The sequence below is a fragment of the Corvus kubaryi genome, unplaced genomic scaffold, assembly GCF_017639235.1.
Source record: "Corvus kubaryi isolate FWS band 111438036 unplaced genomic scaffold, C.kubaryi_AGA036_p1.0 37387, whole genome shotgun sequence".
NCBI lineage: Eukaryota > Metazoa > Chordata > Aves > Passeriformes > Corvidae > Corvus > Corvus kubaryi.
In genome coordinates this window covers 14,314,736-14,319,514 of record NW_024581129.1, presented here as the reverse complement: position 1 = coordinate 14,319,514, position 4,779 = coordinate 14,314,736, and the positions used below count along the sequence as shown (strand labels likewise).

At 52.5% G+C, this 4,779-nt stretch overlaps 1 long non-coding RNA gene across 1 annotated transcript; it reads left to right on the top strand.

The window, feature by feature from the left end:
* Nucleotides 1–3,107, top strand: LOC121669076. The gene is made up of 2 exons (XR_006017604.1): nucleotides 1–1,651; nucleotides 2,559–3,107. It is a non-coding gene; the product is annotated as an uncharacterized LOC121669076 (long non-coding RNA).
* Nucleotides 3,108–4,779: the final 1,672 nt, after the last annotated feature.

Sequence of the window (4,779 nt, the reverse complement as noted above, 5' to 3'; positions counted from 1 at the left end):
GCACACGAGTCGTGGTTAGACTAGTCCGGTGGTACCTGAGCAGCCTCTCTATCTCGGGCAGGCCCAGGCTGGCACCTCTGGAAGAGCTGAGCGCCCCCGGGCCGTGCTGCAGGAGCAGAAGGGCAGAGCTGCAGCCCCGCAGAGCTGAGGGAGCTCCTCTGTACAGAGCACGTGTTGCTGATTTAACTTTGGGGTGTAGGATCCCGGCTGTTAACCTGCTCTGGAACTCCAGGGCTCCATTTCCTGCTCTCAAGAACTCACCTCTTGGTTCAGCTCCCTTCAAGATTAGCCTCTGGAAATACCAGCACATGAAATACCTTCCCCAGGTGCCCTGTGGAGGGCTGGATTTGCTGCCAGAGCTGTTCCAGGTGCCTCATGGAGTGCTGGGTCTGCTCCCAACCTGCTTCTCCTGTTCAGAGACAGTGTTCTGCTCGCTTTCCTCTGTTCAGACCTTGGCTGGGACAAGCAGGGATCTGTCTCCAAAGAGCAGGGACCCAGCTGCTTTATCCAACATAGTTTTGAGTAAATTATTCCCGCGTTTGTACGAGTAAATAATCAGCCGTTGTATCCTGGAGGTCCGGAGCATGGCTTTGCCTGAGGAAAGCTGTCCCTGTTTGCTCCAGCACAGCCGTGCTGTGGTGGTTATTATTCCGCCGGCGGAAAAGTCTTCGTAGGATGAGCGCTGCCCGTTGTGGAGTGGTGGGCACGGCTCGGGAGCTGAGGGCGGTGCCAGAGGCTTTTCCCTGCTGTTCCCGGGAGCGCCGGTGCCGGCAGAGGGAGCGCAGGCAGCGCGGAGGAGCTCCCAGCCTTCAGCCAGCCCTCGGCATCCCAAAGTCCATCCCGTCCCGGGCACTCCCGCGGGCGACGCTTCCCTAAAACAATGCTGGAATTTTAAGGTGGACAAGCAGCGTGTTGTCAGCCCTTCCCTTGTGTTCTTAGGGACAGCCGGGCGATTTTGTTGGAACATGTCAAACAAATCCCGTCTGGAGCGGGTGTCTGTGAAAGGAAACAGCCCTCACGCGGTTTGGAAAGGCTGCAGAGTGCTCTGAGGAAGGTGCCCAATAGATGGTGTCAGCTCTCATTAGCTACTCACAGAGCCGCTAATTAAGAGCGCATTCTCCATGTGCTCCCGGTGACATCTGTGTGTGTCCAGCCTGGTGTGCACAGGGATGAAGGGAGTGGGGCTGAGGGGAGCGTGGCAGGTGGTGAAACCCAGCTTCCTAACTCCAGCCTGATGGCTGATCTCAGTCTTCCTTCACGGAGAGCTATTTCAAAAATAATGATGTCTCTGTCAATTTAATAAGATTTATTCTAGGACACTTTTCAGGCTGCCTGCAGAGGTGTCAGTAATGAAGTCAACAACTCAGTCCCCAACCCAGCCAGCACCTGTGTGTGCTGCAGGCAACCAGACTTCCACACAGGCAGAATCCCTCATTTCACACTTGTTTTATTTTTGTTGTTTATTAATGCTGATGAAACACCTCTTTTTCTCATACCAGGGTTATTCTGTCGTTCTCCACAAGTCTCCTCAAAGATCCCAATGCAGGCACTTGGGTGAAGGTTTTCATTTCCTCAAAACGTTCTTTTGAGCCTCAGGCAGTTCCCTGCAGCAGAACTTGGAGGAGAAACATGCCAAACACTCTTCACTTGGGTGAGTCCTTCTCATCTTCTCTGGCATGATGTGCTGTGGGGAGAGAGCTTTGACTTCCCTCTAGGAGCCCCAGAAATGCAGATTGCTGGTGACCAGGTAGCTTGGGAAATGGAGCTGGGTCTGATTGCCAGGCAGATTGTTCCTGAGCCAGTGTCTTTTATGCACAGTTTTAGGCAGATGTGTATTGAGGGTGAGCCCAGGAAGCTGCAGCAAGCAAGAATGGGATCACAAATCCTCCCTACAGAGGTGTCACTTGGGTGCTCAGCATTCCCAGCCCAGATGTGTGCACAGAATGGTGCCACAGGCAACAGCTGCACATCTGGAAGAGGCTGAACAAATTTGCTGCCTCGTTTGGAAAGCCCTGTGATCGCTTTTTAAACCCCTCACTGGGAACCTGAAAGGCCAGGTACCTTCTGGCACCAAATATCTTCTCGTTTCAGTGGAAGGTTCAGGGTGGAAGGATCCCAGCGTGGCAGGGGAGGCTGGGGGGGGCTGTTCCCGTGCTCGCCCCCACTGCAGGAATTTCAGGCGGAGGCAGAACTCTATTTCTGCTCTTGCTGGATAGAACATTGCAGATACTGTGGTTATGTAAGAGACTCCAGAGCATGTAGGTGCAGATAACGTGGCCATCCAGCACTGTGCAGTGCAGACAGAGGCTGTTTGTCTCCTTTCATCACACTTAGTAAGTCCTGTGGTTGCCACTGCCTTCCTTCTCAGGCTCCTTTTGCACCTTTTTGCTTGTTTGGGGAGGATTTTCACCTTTCAGTTCAGCCCTGGTCTTTCACCAGCGTAGCATTGACACAGCCTGGAGTGTTGGTGCCTCTTACAGTGTGGGCTCTGCACAGGTGTAGACCTGTCTACTTTCATACTGCACCACTGATCCTGCTGCAAATAATTCACCTTTTAGGATAAAGAGGGGTTGGGAGAGCCAGAAGATTTCCTTAAGCACCTTTTGCTGGACCCAGGGGATACAGATGTGAGAGCCAGAGCTCCACAAAGTGCTCTACAGCAGGGTCACTTTCCAAGTGAACATGGAACGGACGAGAGGATCCATTCAAAACTGCCATTGCTCCATCCTGGAACAAAGCTCTGATACAGAGGGGGGTGCTCTGGAAACTGGGAGTAGCTGTATGAGTACAGCAGGAGGTCTCCAGGGATTACCCCTTTAACCTTAGGCCAGGTGCTGTTTCCTCAGAGGGAACTGCCCAGGCCAGACTTGCCTTTCCTTGCATTTGGCTTTTCCATTCTCATGGAGTCCATAAAAGATTTCCTTGAAAGAAACATTCTGAGTACACAGCCCAGGGAAACGCTTGCATTTTGAAGCAGAGGTTTGTGTTAGTTCTCACTTCTGTGCAGTGCTACAGCATTTTATTTATGCCTGTCTGAGCAGCCTGTGCTTCTTCCCTGAGAAATTCCCTGTGGGGAATCACAAAAAGTGGAAAGGATTTTTGGTGTGAGAAATAGAAGCAGGCCTCAGGAAATAAAGCAAGGGATTTAGAATTCAGCTTTTCCTGGGAAAATTAGGAGAAGATACAGTTATAAGCAGCAAGGACATTAAAAGACAATGGTTAGTTCTTAGGCTTGACCTAGATAGATGTTGAAGTTGCAAAAAGTATATTTAGTTAGAGAGATAAGTTTAAGCTTAATAATGGGATGTTGTATGTTATTATATAAGGCATAACAAGTGACTATTGTGTACAATAGATGTAGGTGCTTTATTAAGGATTGGTTAAGACAGATGTCTGTAACTTTTAGAAGCACACTATTGGCCAAAAAGCTTTTAAGAATGCTTTGCAACCAGGAAATTGGGGGATGTCTCTGTGGCAGCGTGAGCTCTGTACCAACTTTGTCTCAACTCTGGATGTGAGACTGATAAACTAATAACAGCTCCTGCAACGCTGGTCCGAGCCCATCCCAGTCCATCCAGTTCCATCCAAGACCAGAGAAGGACAGGCTGGAATTGGCAGTGCCTGTGAGATGGGTGCTGATGCTCTGGAGGTGAGCCAGGAGGGCTTTGGCTGCTGTTCAGTGCCCTGAGAGATGTGCAGGGCCTGGAGCCCTTGTCTTGTGCCCTGAGTGTGTCACTCATGTGCTGCTCCCAGTCCTGGGTCCTTCCTGTCCTTGTAGGTGCACAGCAAAGGAGTCTCCTCTGTGCTGATGGTGGGATCATGTCCAAAATTCCTGCACAGATGCAGCTATGGTAGCTTGGTCTGTCCTGTTCTCTCTGGAGTATTTCACAGAATCCCAGAATGGTTTGGGTTGGAAGGAGCCTTAAAGCTCATCCCATTCCACCCCTGCCATGGCAGGGACACCTTCCACTGTCCCAGCCTGCTCCAAGCCCCAATGTCCAACCTGGCCTTGGACACTGCCAGGGATCCAGGGGCAGCCACAGCTGCTCTGGGCACCCTGTGCCAGGGCCTGCCCACCCTCCCAGGGAACAATTCCTTCCCAATATCCCATCCAGCCCTGCCCTCTGGCACTGGGAAGCCATTCCCTGTGTCCTGTCCCTCCATGCCTTGTCCCCAGTCCCTCTCCAGCTCTCCTGGAGCCCCTTTAGGCCCTGCAAGGGGCTCTGAGGTGTCCCTGGAGCCTTCCCTTGTCCAGGTGAGCACCCCCAGCTCTCCCAGCCTGGCTCCAGAGCAGAGGGGCTCCAGCCCTTGGAGCATCAGCGATGATTTCCCGGGGACAGCCCCTGTCTTACCACCTCCTCAGCTCCTTCTCACTTAAGTCTGTGAGGATAAATTTTTTTGGATGAAAACCCAGCTGTGGCCTGTGGAGTTCTGCCAGCAGAGGCAGCCATTGGCTCTCACCCTGGTTTGGGGTCTCCTCTCACTCACAGGGGAGCTGCTGCCACACCTTTATCTCCAGCTCTGAGTCAGATCAGAGGTGGCAGATGTGGGACTAAGCCTGACCTTTCCCTCTTTATGGACAGGAGCCCTGGGGTGTGAGTGTGTGGGGCTCCTGCATGAGCCCTGTGCCCAGAGCAGGGCAGGGAGCAGCCCCTGAACCTGGGAATGCAGAGCCCCAGCTCCCAGGAAGCTTCCTGTGCCTCACGAGGAGACACTGGAGGTAAAACTTACAGTCCTTGAAGTTTTCTGTCACTTGAGTTGAGCTGATGGCAAAGTCCC